Genomic DNA, 17,131 nt, shown 5'->3' with positions numbered 1-17,131 from the left:
AGGCCTGTTACCTCAGACCACAGCCAGGACCTTAGAGACAAGGAGCAATGGAGTGTAATTAAGGAGAACCAGGCCAAGAGAGCCTAGTAGAGAGATCTCTGGCTTGGCCTTAGACTGACCTGGGTTCAAATCCTGGCCTGGATGTGCTCATTGTGTGACCTCAGTCTGGTCATTTAACTTCTAGAAGCTTCACTCAGTTTATTGATTTGTAAAATGGAGATGATAACGCCTTCCTCAGAAGATCAGACATGCCGCTAGCCTGCAGTGGTTGTGGCTGGATTTCTTTTTTTTTTCAACGTTTATTTATTTTTGGGACAGAGAGAGACAGAGCATGAACGGGGGAGGGGCAGAGAGAGAGGGAGACACAGAATCGGAAACAGGCTCCAGGCTCTGAGCCATCAGCCCAGAGCCTGACGCGGGGCTCGAACTCACGGACCGCGAGATCGTGACCTGGCTGAAGTCAGACGCTTAACCGACTGCGCCACCCAGGCGCCCCTGGATTTCTTATTTCACCCCTCAGATACTGTCCTGCTCAGGGACTTTGCGTGAGTCCCAACCTATTTCTCCACCTGGCACGTCTCAATCACACAAGATACAAGCATGTGTAGGGTGCACAAAGCATATACATCTGGGGACACAGCAAACATATACAAGCCAAGGAATGAAATGACACTCGCAAGTGTCTGAGGCACAGGAGAATCTCCATAAAGGTGGGGTTAGAGTCTAGTTCTTTCTTTCCTTTTTTTTTTTTTTTTTTAAACTATTTATTTTTTAATAACCTCTACACCCAACTTTGGGTTTAAACTTGCAACCCAGAGATCAAGAGTTGCACACTCCACCGATGGAGCCAGCCAGGCACCCCAATCTAGTTTCTTAAGCCCATATCTGGGTCTGAGTGAGCCAACGTTGGAGCTGGGACATTGTTCCACCATCACCAGGTCATCACAAGTGTCTACCTGTCCCTCCACTCAGCCTCCAGGATTGCACCCACCCACCATGCCCAGCTGACTACTGTGCAGGAAAACAGGGGATGCTGCTAGGGTATGGCTCCCTATTCCTAAGGGACAAGCTTTCAGGGAAGGATGTCTGGGATGTGAGGCTTCTGTCCCCTAGCTCCTGAGGGGCTCACATTGCCTCCTTCGACTACAGCATCCTTGGAAGTACCGGCCAGTTAGGGGAGACTTAACGGGTGAGATTGAGACCTGTCATTCCCCTTACCACCAGAACCAGGGCGGGCTGGGGTTGGGCAGGGGCATTCATCAGTTTGAGTCATTCCCCACAGGCCCATGAGTAAGTGCGGATCTGGATATTCAGCATCCCCTCCCCAGCAAGATGCCTGTCGGGGTCTTCCAAGGTTGGGTTCCTGTTGGTCCCAGGTGCAGCCCTGGGGTTCTGTCCTGGGCTCCACTCCTCAGAAGCTGGAGGCTTGTGGGCTTAGCTGACTTTGCTGCCCCTACGCCCACCTGCCAACAAGCAGGCCTAACTCTGGAGTTTCTGTCCTCACCCTGGTCTGGGCTGCATGAGCAAGGAGAGGAGCCCCCAGTACTAAAGTCAGCCCCGTGGACAGGGCTGGAAATCCCCCACTTCTTACCTTGGCTGGTTGAGGAAACAGCCTCCCGGCAAAAGGCTGCCTCCCGCCAGGGACTTTTCTCCTGGGGGTGACACAGCACACAGAGCAGTTACAGGGACCCCAGGCACACTTCAACCAGCCCCGGGGGGTGAGGGGAGTATCACACAGGACCACTCTTTCCCTTGCAGAAAGCATGGTAGCGAAAAGCTGCCCCTAGAGCCCTATAGGGGTTTAGGCTGGCCTGGAAGGGTGGGCAGGGAAAGGGAGGCCACAGGGTGGCCAGGAAGGTGCACACTGCTGGTGGCATCCGGTAATCTGACTGAGCCCAAGCAATTCTGTATCCAGAGCTCCCCAGCCCCTCCCCCACAGCTCCCTTTCCTCATCCAGTACCCAATCTGAAACGGGCTTCTGATAGGATATGAAGCCTTCACAGGGCTTTGGCCTCCCATGGTAGTGGTTTCCAAACTGTTTTATGAATATTTCTGTATAAATTATACACTCTTGTCAAAACACATATGAAATATTAATAAAGTTCGATTTATTTTTTGTTTTTATTTTTTAAAGTTTCTTTTTGAGAGAGTGAGGGAGAGAGTAGTACGTGCAATGTGAGGATAAGCAGGGAAGAGCAGAAAGAAAAGGAGAGAGAATCCTAAGCAGGCTCCACTGTCAGGGGCGGAGCCTGGAACTCACAAACCCTGAGATCATGACCTGAGCCAAAACCAAGAGTCGGATGCTTAATGCACTAAGCCTTCCAGGAGCCCCCAATTTATTTTTTAGATAAAAGATACGTTTTGGTAGACATCTTCCTACTTCCTCCCCCCTCTGGACGGATGGCCTTGCCCACTCCTGCACTCAGCCCACTGCAGAGCCCATCAAACTGACTGATAGATGAAAGCAGGACGGCCTCTTTTGGAGCAGACTGTCCCACCTTGCAGGAGGGTACAGGTCATGGGGGGCAGCTCATTTTCTTAATACTTTGGAAATCACAAACAACTGAGTAACCCACATCTGAGGCTCTTTTATTTGTTGTTAACTTGAAAAGAATCTTGGTTGTCTTCAAGTAAGGCTCTTTTGGCACCATGGTAGTCATGTTTCAGCTCCCTACCCCAGAGGCCCAGCTAGCCTGTCCCTAGGGCCACAGCACCCCATTGCAGAAAGTGAGCATTTGTCAAGGAAGAATGCATAGGCCTGTGTATGTGTGTGTTTCATGTTTGTGCGCACGCGTGCATGCACATCCGGGGTGTGCCCATCCAAAAGAGCCTGTTCAGGGACAGCCTCTGTTTTCTGGTCTGCTGACTGTTGGGGCTTCATGCAGGTCACACAGGCACTGAGACACCTGCCATTAACCCTCCTGACCTGAGTCATAAGAACTTCTGATACTGAATCATATGCTTTATCTCATCTCATCTGCATTCTCACAACATAACCATTTAGACAGGTGAGGGGGGTATCAATCGGTCCCTGATGGAGGGGAGGAGCCCAAGGTGCAGGGAGGAAAGGGAATTGCCCAAAGTCCACACAGTTTGACAGAGCTGGGTCTCCTGTGTGTTCCCACTCCTCCCAGGTTGTCTCTCTTCGAGTCCTGCCCCCTGCACCTGGGGTAGCCTGCTGTTCTCTGTTCCCTAGAGAGAAGACGAGCCCAGGACCCTCTCCCTGGCCTCAGAAATGAGGCCCAGCCATGAGTCAACCCTCTTAGCATGGACTAGGCACCCCACAGGCAGGGGATCAGGGTCTGACTTTTCTGCCAAGGCCAGAGTTGCCCCCTGCTCCAAGGAGCCTGGCAGGCTCTGAGGCCAGGGCTTCCTCCTTCATTTAAGACTTCAGCCCCGTAAGCATGGCAGAAGGGGAGGGTGAGGGGAGGGCTCAACCTCCAACCCCCCTCCCCCCTCCCTGACAGCTGTAATCTGCTTGGGAAAATCTCTCTCTCTCTCTCTCTTTTTTTTTTTTTTTTTCCGCACAGGAAAAAATATTAGTTGTCCCGATAACAAGGAAAACAAAATCCAGCGCAGGGCATCAGAGACTTCCTGAGGCGGGAAACAATGTCCAGGGAGTTCAGTGGAGAAGCCCGAGCTGGGAGGCTGAGGGGGAGCTGAGAGAGGACACTGGTCCAGGCCTATCCGGCCAGCGGGGGAGGGGGATGACAGATCGAGGAACTTGGAAAAAAGATTTCCCCCCCAAAACCTTGAAGTCTGGCCCGTTGAGCTATATCCGGGAAATGATTCAAGAGCGCGCACGTCCCAAACGGGATCAGGCCCCATCAGCGCAGGTGCTCGGAGTCTACCTCTCTTCCCTCCTTGTCCCCAGTCTATTCTCCCTGGTGCTGTCCTGGGCCTGGGGAACTCGAGGGGTAAGCAGGTGGGTCCCTGCTTGGGGGCCTGGAGAGGCTATGGGCACCCCACAGACACCCTTCCCCCCCCAGGCTTCTCACCTTATCTGCCCCAAGGTTGCTTCCCAGGGTAACTTTCCACTGGGGTCGGGGGTCCAAGAAGGGGAGGACTTCTCCAACGGCTCCACCCCCAAGCCTAAAGGACTCTGTTGCCCACTTCCCAGGGCACTTGGGTTGTTTGGTCCAGTGGGTGTGGCCTCTGAGCACAAGGGGCTCTGGGGAGAGGCAAATGAGGCCGTTTAAAGCAGGGCTCTGTGCTCCCTGTGAGAGGTGGTTTTCAACCCTAGAGGCGATGCACATGGGTCATTTAGGGAGCTTTTAGAAAATACCAGTGCCTCCTAGGCCTCATTTCTGAACGAGCATATCAAAATCTCTAGGGCGCTGCTCAGGGGATTCTTGTGTGTAGTCAGGGCTGAGAACCCCTGTTCCATGACCCTGTGACCCTTTGGTCACTTGCTAGCTTGTCCCCTTCACCTCTGCCATCAGCACTGGCCCCTTGGTTCCAGACTGAAGCTCCTCAGAAATTATCACCTAGCTGATGGCCTCCAGAGGTGCCTGCCAAGTTCCCTGACCAGCTGGAGGCCAGCTGCCTAACCCAATAGGAGGTTCTGGGTTACCGCTGCCCCTTCCCTCTGCTCCTTCTCTTCCCCCTTGGGCAATGATGCCTGGAGCCTTTGTTCTCAGCCAACAGCAGCGTGACCAGAAACCTACCCACAGCTTAATTACAGCCCCATTCACTGGCCGTAGGCTGGCTACCTTCCCCACTCAACCTGCCGACTTGACTCTGAGTCTCGTGCTCAGCATCCCCCACTCCACATAGCCTGCAGCCCAGGCAACTCCTCCCCACATCTCAGGGTCAGAGCCAGCTTTATTCTTAGGAAGGCCAGAGGTTCCTTCCTCCATATGCCCTCAGTCCTTGCTCTGCACAAAGCCTAGGGCTCTCCTGGCGGTCTGGGCTGTGAGCACAGGAGCTGTAATGATCAACAAGGGCTGGGGGCCTTGCCAGGGCACTGCTGTTGTGCCCTGCCAAATACTGGGCTTACATGGTAAACCCTTTGAAGTGAGAGACCATTCCTGGTTCATTTTTGATTGTTCATAAACATGTACCAATCACCTAAGTGCTAGGTCTATGGGGAGATATACACCTGGAGAGAGCCACAGTCCCTCCTCTCAAAGGCCCTTCTCAAGACAAGGAAGAACTGGGGTGACTGGCTGGCTCAGTCAACAGAGCATGTGACTCTTTTTTCTGAAGCAGAAACTTTTTTTTAATGTTTATTTTTGAGACAGAGAGAGAGAGAGAGAGAGGGAGAGAGAGAGAATGAGCGGGAGGAGGGGCAGAGAGAGGGAGACAGAGGACCTGAAAGCAGGATCTGCACTGACAGCAGAGAGCCCAATGTGGCTCAAACTCACTCAAACTGTGAGATCATGACCTGAGCCGAAACAGACACTTAACCCACTGAGTCACCCAGGGGCCCCAAGAATGTAACTCCTGATCTCAGAGTTGTGAGTTCAAGCTCCATGCTGGGCTCAGAAATTACTTTAAAAAAAAGAGAGGGACTGGGGCACCTAAGTGGCTCAGTTGGTTAAGCATCCGACTTCGGCTCGGGTCATGATCTCATGGTTTGTGAGTTTGAGCCCCGCATGGGGCCCTGTGCTGACAGCTTGGAGCCTGGAGCCTGCTTCCGATTCTGTGTCTCCCTCTCTCTCTGCCCCTTCCCCACTTGCACTCTGTCTCTCTCTGTCTCTCTCAAAACTAAATAAACATTAAAAAAAACTAAAAGAGAGAGAGAGAGAAGGAGGGAGATAGAGAAGGACTGTAATGAGCTATCACAATGAGTTCTCTGAAACTGGCTTAGGAACACCCTATCAGTATAGTGTAGGGAGTATAGCAACTACTTCATAAATGTTTGTTGAATGAATATCTGTTCCTGAAAAGGAGCATAGTATGTCCTTTCCCTAGCTGTACAAATAAAGGGAGATATCTCAGGGGTCAGGGACAGTGTGAGGCTCCATTGTATCAGATGGCGCGGGGAAGGGATAAAATGAGCCAGGGCGTGCAGCCTGGCTCAAGAGAACTCCCTAGGTCCCTTTGTGCTCCTGGCCAGGCTTTTACCAACTAAGGGGGCTTGGAAGTTCCCAGGGTCTGTCCAGAGGGACTGTGGGTTACCATCCCCTCTGCCCAAGTGGTCTTGCCCACCTGGAGAATCACCAGAGATGCTGAGAGACAGGACCACAGAACAGGCTTTTCCCTTCTCCTAAGGGGGCCTTCTTGGCCCGGGATTCCCAGGAGTCTCCCTTTTCCCCATGGAGGAGCCCAACCCAGCTCCCAGCCCCCACCACAGCGTTTTCCAAACAGGTGGAGGATGCTATGGACAAGTGGCCACCTGGCTGCTGGAAAGGGGAAGCCCCACCTGCCCCTGGGGCTTCCATCTCCCCAGGGGAAACAGTTAGCTGAGAAGCCACTGCCTGCTCCCCAGAAGCTTAGGCTCTGACCCTTGGCCTGGGCAGTGGGCAGCAGGCTTCAGGAGCTTGGGGTGAGGGGGCTTAGAAGGGAGGGGCTCCAATCCCAGCTGCCTAGCTCTGGGTACTAACAGGCCATGCCGGGGGCAGCCGAGATTGAGGGGGGGCACCACCACCTGCTTTTCCTTGTTTTGTTTTCAGGGCACTAATTACTGTGCTGAGCTCCGAGCTGCCTAATGAGGCCGTTTGGATTTCCTGTTGTTCTGGCTTCCCAAGACCCTTAAAGGGCCAGCATCGCACTAGGCGCGTGCCCGGGTGGGACACCGACCATTCCAGTGAGGGTGAACACAGAGGGGCTATCTCTAGGCTCAGCCTGAAAGCCAAGGGCAGTGACAAGGGGATGGTCTGATACTTCCTGGCTACTCACACGCTTCATGGGGACTTGCTCAGAAGTGCCTGCACCGGAAGCAGGAGCTTCAGAACTGTATAGCTTGGCCAGACCATGCATGGGGTAGGGTGGGAGGGGGAGGCAAGGAGGCCAGGGCTGAGGAGGAAAGGCTGGTGATGTCACCAGTGCCCAGACTGTGAGAACCACTGCAGAACTAGGCAGGAGGGAAACGCCATGACGTCCTGTCCACCCGCCCCCCCGCAACTACAAAATAAACACTTGTTGTCTGAGCAGCCAGCGCCACTTCCGAAGGGGCAGGCTAACCAGGCTAGTGGCCCAGAAATGGGCCCGAGCCCAGCTTTGAGCAAAGGCCTTTGGGCCAAGTTGGATGCACAAAGGCCTGCAGGTCAGGCTGCCCCTAACTCAGCCCCTCCATGGCACACCACGCAATAGGGCTTACAGGATGCATTAGTACCTTCTGCACCTTAGGGCTCACCTTTGCACATGGAGGAGCTGAGCGTGGCTGGAGGTGCCAGGGAGCCCCCTTCCATGCTTGCCACAGGCTGCAGATGGAATGGCAAGGCAAGTAGGGGAGTACCCATCTGCCTCAGCCTCCCTCAGATCTGAGGCACAGCCTCAGCCCTAAGGCCTGTCCCATGTGCCCCTCAGGCTGTCCCAGACGGTGGATCCTCTGGGTCCCAGGAGCCCTGGCCTGCAGCACCCTCCCCCACAGACAGGGTGACGACATTGTTGTTCTTATACGGGGCCTTCCGCCTGGAGTTCCGGCTCCGCTAAATGGTGGGAATGAGGGTCCCAGGGACAAAGCCAGCCTGGTTCCCGCAGCCACCTCAGAATGGACGGAATCCCCATTGTGTGCGGGCGCCCTGTGCCCGCCCTCCCCTTGCCCGCGCCGGACATGCCAACAAACAGCTCATTGAGCCCGGGGGAGGGGCCCGGGGACAACAATGTCCCCCAGCGGGCCAGGGCAGTGAGCTCAGCTGGGGGTGGGGGCTGCCATGGAGGCCGGAGGGCGATGATCTCAGCTTGGGGAGGGACGGCCCTTGCGACAAGCTGACCTGAGCCTGGCCTCTCCGGTGAGGCTGAGAAGGGCTGACCAGGGCTGGCCTCACCCTGGCTGCCCCACCCCTGGGCCGAGCTGGGAACTGACCGGGGCTTCTCACGCTTAAACTGCTCCAGCCCAGGGCGCCAAGCAGGCACGGCAGGGGGCTCACAGGACACAGCAGAGCCACCCCAGATCCAAGAGACTGGTGGACTCTCCCTGTGGCAGTGTCTTTCCTCCTCAGGGAGGCCCAGCCCAGAGTCCTCCCACACCACCAGCCCACAACGACCACAGCAGGACTTTTGAGTCAATAAGTGGATGTACTTTCTATAACTAGAACTATCTAAAGAGCAGGATCAGCCTGGGAGGGGGTGAGGATCCTATCCCTGAAGACACTCAACCTCTTGGCTACAGAATATGGGGTTGGTCTAGATGTCATTGAGAGCTCACCTCACCCTGAGCCTCTTGAGACACCTATGGATTTCCTTCGTGGGATCCAGGCCTGATCCAACCCTTTCTCCTCTTCCAGGCAAGTCTGGGCAGAGCCTCAAGGCTCTGAGAGAAAAAGGAGGAAGGGGGAAGGACTTTCAGGGAAAGTGGCATGGCCAGAGTGGCCCCCACCCTCAGTACCAGAGCCGGGGAGCCCTGGTACTGGTCATGTTTGCAGGGCTCTATCTGGATGGAAAGTGAGGGCTGTGAGGAGAACGCAGATGCTGGTAAGAAAAGTGTGGGGTCTATCCCAGCAGGTCATCAGGGGTCTGGCATTCTCAGGTATCCAGTCACCTCAGGGGCAGGACCCTGGCATCAGTGCACCCCTGACTACCAGCCAGAGGTGCAGATAGTCTCCTAGCTGCCTCTAACCTTCCCTTCGTACCTCCCTGCTCTAGACCACCTTGCATGCCACTGCCAGGTGGTGGCTGACCGCCCTCCTCTGCTCAAGAACCCACAGGCTCCCTAGTGCCCCTCAGTCAAGTCTAAATTTGTCTGCTAGGTTTCCATACACTAACTATCTAACCTCAGGTCCCACCCTCCACAGGTGAAATCTCTTCCCGCTCTACCTACTTCATTTCCACCCTGATACTTTTCCTCTCTCCATTCTCCCTGCCAGGAATGCCCCCTCTTTCTCTAAGATCCACTCTTTTTTTTTTTTCCATCCACTCCCAGTGCAATCCTCCTCTCCCACAAAGCCACTCTTCACCCCTGAAGCCCCACTCCCTCTCTGAATCCTGGTTCCAAAGGTCATCACATTTCTTTTCACGGGCCTTGATACCATCTCCACCTCCCATGTTCCTCTTGGCATCACTGCCCTTAGCCTAGTGCTAGGCACATGGTAGACCTCTTCCAAAACCAGCTGACTGATGGACCGAAACTCACGTACACATGTGGCCCTGAGAAAGCCAGCCATGGGGTGCACACATCTTTGCCTGCATTCTCTTCTTTCTTCTTTTTTATTTTATTTTTAAGTATGCTCCACACCCAGCATGGAGCCCAACATGGGACTTGAACTCACAAACCCTGAGATCAAGACCTGAGCCAAGATCAAGAGTCGGACACTTTAACCAACTAAGCCACCTAGGCACCCCTGCATTCTCTTCTTTTGATGGCAGTTTGATGATTTGTCCTGGGTTTCCCTAGCTTTCTCTTTACCTGGAGAAGGGCTATGGTAATGGTGGTAGTGATGAAGCCACCTAGGAGAGGAGGGGAAGCAAGAGGCGGCGGGGGGGGGGGGGGGGGGGGGAGTTGGCCATAAGGCAACACAGGGATCTTGGTGGCAGAATGGCTCCAATGACAGGAGTATTCATGCTGCTCAAGCAGGACTCAGGAGACTGGGGTGAGTGGGTACAATAGAGAGTCAAAGCCTATTTCTAAATGTATAGAGTTAACTGAGGCTGTTACTGAAACCCCTGGTGTTGGAGGCCCTGAGTATTCACCATTGCTCTAGAAACTCTCTATGAGGTCCCAGACCTTAAATCCAGCCAGCCCCTTTGCTGCAAAATTTGTGTGGCTGGACAGCTCCATAAGGCTTGTTTTTCGAGAGTCGTGGCCAGAAGGCTGGGGGCAGGAGAGGCAAAGTGGCATTGGCTCACAGTAGCCTAAGATTGTCCAAAAAACTTCTTGGGGCTGAGAGAATGCTCTGGTCCTGGTGCCTCCCAGGCCTCTCTGGACTTCTTCCCTGGGGACAGTCTGAACACAAGAATTCTATGGGCTGGAGATTCTTTGCTAATCACAGGCAAGGCAAGTTACTTATTAGCAAGCATCAACATGCAATTCTCGTCAACTCCAGGGGAGAGTTCAACCTGGATGAATAACTGGGATACATAGTGTAGACACTGTCATAGGAAGTTCTCCCATATGTCTAACCTAAGTCCTTCCTGCCTTAATGGAAGCCCATTTCCTCTCATTCTGACCATGGGAGGAGAAGGAGACAGCCAGTCACCATCCTTTGCTAAAGACCCATCACCTACTTGACCATGGCAGTCAGATTCCTCCTCAGCCTTCTCCAGGGAGCCATGCCCTGCCTGCTCAGGCAGCTGTTCAGAGTTGGCACCTGTCCCTGATGTCTTTCTCTCTCCATGAGAGTATTTGAAACACAGCACTTCCTGGTTCAGGCCTGACCCTTCCCTCCAGGGAGGCTGTCTGAGTAGCCCCCACTCCCGGGTTCCTAGGGCTGCCTGTACCCTATCTCTTGCTTGCTTCAAGTCCTGAGTAGCAGCTGGGATCAGAGATCAGAGGCTGTGTGGAGAAATGAGAGGTCAGAGTTCCTTCCAGGAGATGAATTGTTGCGTGGTGGAGGAAGGTGAAGGTCACACAAGGACCTGGGGACACCAAGGGGCCAGGGACAACACTGAGCCTGGATGGTAATGGAATGCCGAAGCCGGAAGAGGGGAGTGAGGGCCGAGTGGGAGAGTGGGGCTGGGGAGAGCTTCCCACCTATCAAAGTTTAGAGAGAAGAGAGGTTTCAGAGATAAGTGATCTGTATGCTGGGGAGGGGCAAGAGGAGAGCACAGTGGAGACAGGCCAGCCAGGGGAGAGAGGATGAGAGCGAGTGCATGAGGAGGCTTCTTCCGGGAAAGAAAAACCTCAGCTAGGGAAGCCAGTCCAAGATCTAGGGCCCAGATGAACCTTTGCTTTCAGGCGCTGCCCCCACTCCCTCCATCCTTCAGCACAAATTGGCAGAAGGTTCTCTCTCAGTCCCATCATGCTTAGCAGTGTCTTTACCCTGTACCCTCTGCTCTCTAGCCTGTAAACCACCTGTCAGGGTCCTCTGCACCCTGAGGGATCTGGGCAGGAGTCAAGGGTAGGCTGAGGCTTGGCCTGCAGCCTGAGGGTCCCCACGCAGAGGCCTCTCTGAGCCTTCCCTCTCTTGCCCTGAGCCTCCCTGTTCATTCACTAGGGTGGGGACAGGAAGGAGCAAGGGAAGGGGAAGCCAGGGGCTCTGGGAAAGTTGCCGTGGAGGCTACCATAAACCCCGGACTCCTCTGTGTCTGGAAATACCCGCTGCATGGCTCCTGACCCTAGCTTTCCAGGCATCCCCTGGGTTTGGCAAACGAAGCTGGGGCAGCTGCTGGATCACCACCAGTGAGGACCCTTGCTTTCAGCTAGGAGGTTTCCACCCTGCTCCTCCTTTCTCTCCTTTTCTCTTGATCAGCACACAGAAGGCCTGGGGAGAGCTTCCTTCTTATACAATTAAGAGGGGCTTCTCAGGTCAGGGGGCCTCAGCTTCTCCTCTCTTGAGCCCATTGTCTCTGCATGCTAAAATGTTCTCCTAGAAGGAGAGGGCCCTGACCACACCAATAACTCCAGCTCCAGGTGCCAGCGGCCCTGGTCTTCCAAGAAGGCAAAGGAGACAGAGTGTGGGGCTAGCCTCAGACCTTGGGCTCCTGGGAACCAAGGAGATTGAAGGTGAGAGGCCCTCCTGGTCTCACGAGGAGCCAGAGCAGGCACTCTGCCTCATGCTCAATGATCTTACCCATTCAGACATCCATTCTTTGAAACGTTGGGTCATCAGTCATGAGCCACTATCCAGTGGACAGTCCAGCCCAGTCTTTGGACCACCCAGCCCTCTCGGTGATGTGGGGAGGGCTGAGTCCCCTGAGTTGCCAGGAGCCTCAATGACCAGGGCAATTCAGAAGTTGACTTCTCCTTCCTCCTACACACCTCTGCTGTAAAACACCACTATGAAGGAGGAGGGCTGCCATCTTAAGACCCACACTTGGCCCTAGCAGGAGAAATATCTCTGGAAGGTCAAGGCCATGGGCAGTTGGTTCTTCCAACCTTCATCTCTTCTCCAAACCCATTCTTCAAGCTTCAGTCTTCTCCCTCCAGCCAAGAACCTTATCATATCCTGTTCCCACAAAAGACTCTTACAGTCAAGGTTTTCTACTAGGTCCACCTCCTTTCCATGCCTGGCTTTCCTTGCTTTTTTTTCTGCCCTTTGCTTTCTTGCCTCATCCCTTATGACTATTTGCCTCCAGCTATCCCTTTTTCTTCCCTTCCTCCTGGACCTCATTTGATGTCAGGGATCTCCCTTCTACTCCAAGTCTGCCCTTGGCTGTCAGGATGTCACCTGAGGGAAAGGCAACTAATGTTTATTGAGCCCTGCAAATGTGTAATCAGATATAGTCCCTCAGTCACTCTCCCTAGTCACTATTATTATTATCCCCATTGCACAGAAAACTGAGGGGCTTGAGTCAGAGTTAAATTACAAGCCCCAAGAGAGGCACCTGGCTGGCTCAGTCAGTAGAGCATGTGACTCCTGACCTTGGCATTGTGAGTTTGAGCACATGTTGGATGTAGAGATTACGTAAAAATAACATTTAAAAATACTTTTAAAAAAATAAAATAAAAATAGGTCCCCTGGGTGGCTTCATCAGTTAAGCATTGGACTCTCGATTTCAGCTCAGGTCATGATCTCATGTTTGTTGAGTTTGAGCCCCACATCAGGCTCTGCGCTGACTGTGGAGCCTGCTTAGGATGTTCTCTGTCTCTGACCTTTCCCTGTTCACACTCATTTTCTCTCTCTTTGTCTCTATCTCTCTCTCAAAAATAAATAAATAAACATTAAAAAAATAAGGGGTGCCTGGGTGTCTGAGTTGGTAAAGCAGCCAACTTCAGCTCAGGTCATGATCTAGCAGTTCATGGGTTCGAGCCCAATGTCTGGCTCTGTGCTGGCAGCTCAGAGCCTGGAGCCTGCTTTGGATTCTGTGTCTGCCTTTCTCTCTGTCCCTCCCCGGCTCTCTCTCTCTCTCTCTCTCCCTCTCTCTCTCTCTCTCCCCCTCCCTCCCTCTCAAAAATAAAATAAACATTAAAAAATTAAATTAAATTAAATTAAATTAAAATAAATTACAAGCCCCAAGATCACATGGTTGAGAAGTGCCAAAAACCAGGTCCATGTTATGCTTATTCACCAGACTCAGCCAGAGCGGGCGCTGGGGAGAGGCCCCCATTCCAGCTCAGCCCTCCCCGCATCGCTATCATGGAGAGGCTTCAGGACTCAGTGTCTCTTGACGTCCACGCCCCAGGTCCTACCCCTTTCTCCTTACAAGGGCTCTCACATCTTATCATCAGCCACTGCATCCTGTTCCCCCATGAAGCCCCCAAATGAGTCCTCAAGGCCACCGCTATGTCATCATCTTTTCTTCTCCATCAGGCTCAGGCCTGTCCTATGGGAAACCCACTCTGTTCCGCGGGAAAGACCCTGCGCAGTTCCTTGTAGGGACTTGAGAAAGGTGAAGGAGGCCCCGCGGGGCACCGCCTGCCGAGCGGGAATCCCTGCCCTAACCGCTGGCGCCCCTCGAGGGGAGGGGTGAGGGCGGAGGTGGTTCTGCGGCGGCATCTGTCCCAGGCGGGCGGGAAGCTGCTGCATTAAATTGTAAAATCGATTTATTGACCGGCAGGTGCGAGCAGCGGCAGATGGAGAGTAGCGCTGCCGGGGCGCATCTGCGGGGAGCGGCGGCATCGATCCTGGCCCCCCTCCGAAACCCGTCCGTCCCGGGCCTTTCTCGTCGGCTCGATCCCAATTGCAGGGCCAAGGTCCGCGAAAAACTGCGGCGCCTGAGCGGCTAAGATAACTCGGTTCCCTTCCCCTCCCCCCTCCTGGCCTCAGGGTTCGGGCTGCGCCCCCACGACTGGCAGGCCCTGCCAGCCCCACTGCCCCAGTTGGCACGCGGCGGGCCGGGCTGACGCGTGGCAGCGCCCTGCGGCAGATGAGGCACGCGCCGGCCTCATTTCAATGTGAATGGATCGAAAGGAGCAGCCATGTGGCAGCAACAGTTTGCAAATCTCCCCGCCTTCTGTGCAGCTCCCCGGCCGCGGCTCCCTGCACGTGGCCCCTTCTCTGCTGCGACCGCAGCGGCGCCCCTCAAGGCTTAAGCGCCCCGCCCAAACCAGGCCCGCTCCCCCGCCCCTGGCCTGCCCAGCGGGCTCTGTGGCCAGGCCTCAGCCGTGCTTCTACCTGGGCGCAGTTTGCCCGGCGGAAAACGGGAGTAGGGGGAAGGCGAAAAGACGCTGGAAGCCTCGGAACTGCGCTCTTGGCTCGGGGGCTGCGGGGCGAGCAAGGCTACCTAGTGGGGGAGGGGTCCAGAGGCTCTATACAGCCCCTGTTGTACCCCGAAAACCCGGGGCCAGCTTAGGGGCATGGCTGGAAGGCGACCTTGGCGCTTCAAAGTCCCAGGTGCGGGTGGTGCCTGCTGGGGGGCTGTGTGCAGCGGCCAAAGGAGAGGGTAACAGAAGCAGAAGTGCCCTGCAGGGGAGGCTGTGGGCCTTGCACCATGCCAGGACTGAACCCTGCTCCGGCTCCTGACGTTGTCAGCGCGAGTCCAGATGAGGGCGGGTGGACTTTTAGAAGGTCCACAGTCAGTCCAGGGGAGCCTATGTCAGTTGAGGCTTGCACCCATGCCAAGCATCAGCATAGGGGCAGGGGCAGTAGACACCCAGGTGGGTCCAACTCCATGTGATTTGCAGCCTCCGATGGCCTCATGGCCTCCTGCTCCTGGTGGCCCCCAGGACACATGCTGGGTTCTTCTGGTCTGGAGTGGGAGAAAAAGAGAGGAGTCCCAGCTGTGGATATTTGCATTTCAGTTCTGGGCCTGCAGCAGGACCCTTTCTTGCTCAGCAAATGTGGGCAAAGAGGGACTCCAGCAGACTGGAGCACTGGTGACTTTTCAGGGCCAAGGGTGGCATCTTAGCAGGATAATGAACTTTTGGGACAGTGCCCAAGTGGCAAATAGATGCTTCATAAATGCCTTTTGATGATGAGGAGAATGTAACCCTTTCCTCCTCAAAGAGGATTTCTAGGTCTCTGGGATCTCTTGCATTTTGCATCCCTGAGGATAATAATACCTCTGTTTGGTCCTTGACTATCTGCAAAGTGCTTTGGGGCACATTAATCAGGATGTGTAACAGGGGTAGAGAGTGTTCCAGATCTACCAGTATTGAGCAAGATGCATCCCATAGGGCTGGATGTGTCTCTTGAGGGTCAGACAAGCGCCAGAGTCAGAAAAGGAGTGAGTTCTTCTGAACTCCTAGGCTAGGATTTGGAGGTGGAAGCAGACAGAACTAGGCAGGGATGGATGCCAGCTCAGAGGAGAGCGAGGAACACTCTTTGGCATCCTCGGCAGGTCTAGGGATCATAGAGTATGGGTGGAGAGAGGGTGGGGAACCCACTTGTCAGGATCGCTGGGAGGCAAGCCCTGGGCTCCCCCTCCCTCGGGCCTGGGGACTCCGCCTGCCCATAACCTACATTAACTCTGGAGCGCAGCCTGGGCCCATCTGCCGGCCCCCCGCCCCACCTCGGTTCCCCACGCCAACCCGCTCGCGCCAGATGGTGGCTGGGAGGGGTGGCCGTGCGTGGGGGACCCCGGAGCCCATCTCCTCATCTCGCCCCTCCCCCAACCCACGCTCCCAACCTCTTGTTTCTCATCCTTCCCCCCAATCCTCCAACACCACCCACAACTCAAAAAAATCAGACCGTGCGAGGCATAGGCAGCTGTTGTGCTCCACTGCCGTACCTCCACCCCCCCCTACGACCTTCCCCCCCGGGCCCGCGCCGCGTCCCTGCCCACCGCCTCTCCCCTCCCCCACCCCCCCACCCCCGCGCCGATCTTATCGCTAGACGACAGCCATCGCTGTGCGGGCGGGCTGACAGCTGAAGCCACCGGGCCCCCGCTGCCCTCAGCGTCGCAGAGAGAGAGAGATCCCCAGCACCCCCGAGACTGGGAGAAGGCGGCTCTCCCCGGTCTAAGGCCTCCGGGGATCATGCCGGGTTCCGGGAAAGCAGCTGCACTGCCGCCGCTCGGAGAAGTGGGGCCACCCAAGGGAGCCGCGAAGGCGAGACGGGTGAAGCCGCCTGAAACTCAAATTAGTCCGCGCGCTTTCAGTTCCACTCTGCATCTTGCCCCTAGGAGGAGAGGACCAGGGTCTGCCCGACCTCAGCCCCTCACCAGGACTCTCCAGTGGCTTGAGCCAACGCTGGAGCCGGGGGAGTTCCACCCTGCCCCAACGGAGCGACAGGACGCGGGAAGGGGCTTGGGGCTGCTGGGGTGGGGGGAGACGGTGGGCAGTGGAATTGAAGCAGAACCCAGGTGAGGCGAGGCGCTGGAGGCGGGGTCAGACTCTCATTACCATACAGCTGAGGACGCGCCCCCCCCTTCTCAGACCTCGGGGACCACGCCCCCTTCCCTCATCTCCCAGACCACGCGTCTAGGAGCTGGCACCAGTGGAACCCAGGCTGGGGGCAGAAGGGAGAAGGCACGCGCTGGACACGCCCCCCGCAAGTAGGGAGGGAGACGCCTACCAGGTGGAGGGTGGGAGCCCCTGAGAGCCCCACAGTCTTAGACTCAAGTCCCTCGCCTTGGCCAGTGTGGTCACTGAGAGGTTAAAGCGTCCGCTGGCTTCCCTGCTGCGCTGGGGACGCGAGGTGGGTGGGCGCTCACAGGATGCGGGACGAGGAGACTACAGCTTCCGAAGCTCCGGGAAGAAGAAGATCCCAGTCCTTCCGTGCTATTTTCGCTTTGCGAGCTTAAGTTTCTTTTACCTGCTCAAAGGCTGAAGGTAACTAGCGCAGGCTGCGGACAGACCGCCTACCGGGACTCCCCAGTGTCTCCGCCTCCAAGACCATCCGGGAACCACTCGCTCACCTCCCGCCCCATTCCCCCAGGCCCTCCCCCTCCTCCCATTGCCGGGGTCTCGACCCGTAACCCCTTGGTCGCGGAGAACTGGTCACTTTGGCACGCGCAGACTTAGGGGACCTAGGGGCTGAGAGCGCCA

General features: G+C 55.5%; 1 long non-coding RNA gene across 1 annotated transcript; it reads right to left on the bottom strand.

Moving 5' to 3' along the window:
* Positions 1–13,729: 13,729 nt before the first annotated feature.
* LOC123583143 lies at positions 13,730–17,039 on the bottom strand. The gene is made up of 2 exons (XR_006704751.1): positions 16,659–17,039; positions 13,730–14,892 (listed from the first exon to the last, which is right to left on the bottom strand). It is a non-coding gene; the product is annotated as an uncharacterized LOC123583143 (long non-coding RNA).
* Between the last annotated feature and the right edge of the window lie 92 nt (positions 17,040–17,131).

The sequence above is a fragment of the Leopardus geoffroyi genome, chromosome B3 (assembly GCF_018350155.1).
Source record: "Leopardus geoffroyi isolate Oge1 chromosome B3, O.geoffroyi_Oge1_pat1.0, whole genome shotgun sequence".
Classification (NCBI taxonomy): Eukaryota; Metazoa; Chordata; class Mammalia; order Carnivora; family Felidae; genus Leopardus; species Leopardus geoffroyi.
Note: the sequence above shows the minus strand (reverse complement) of the source record. Positions and strands in the feature narration are given on the sequence as shown.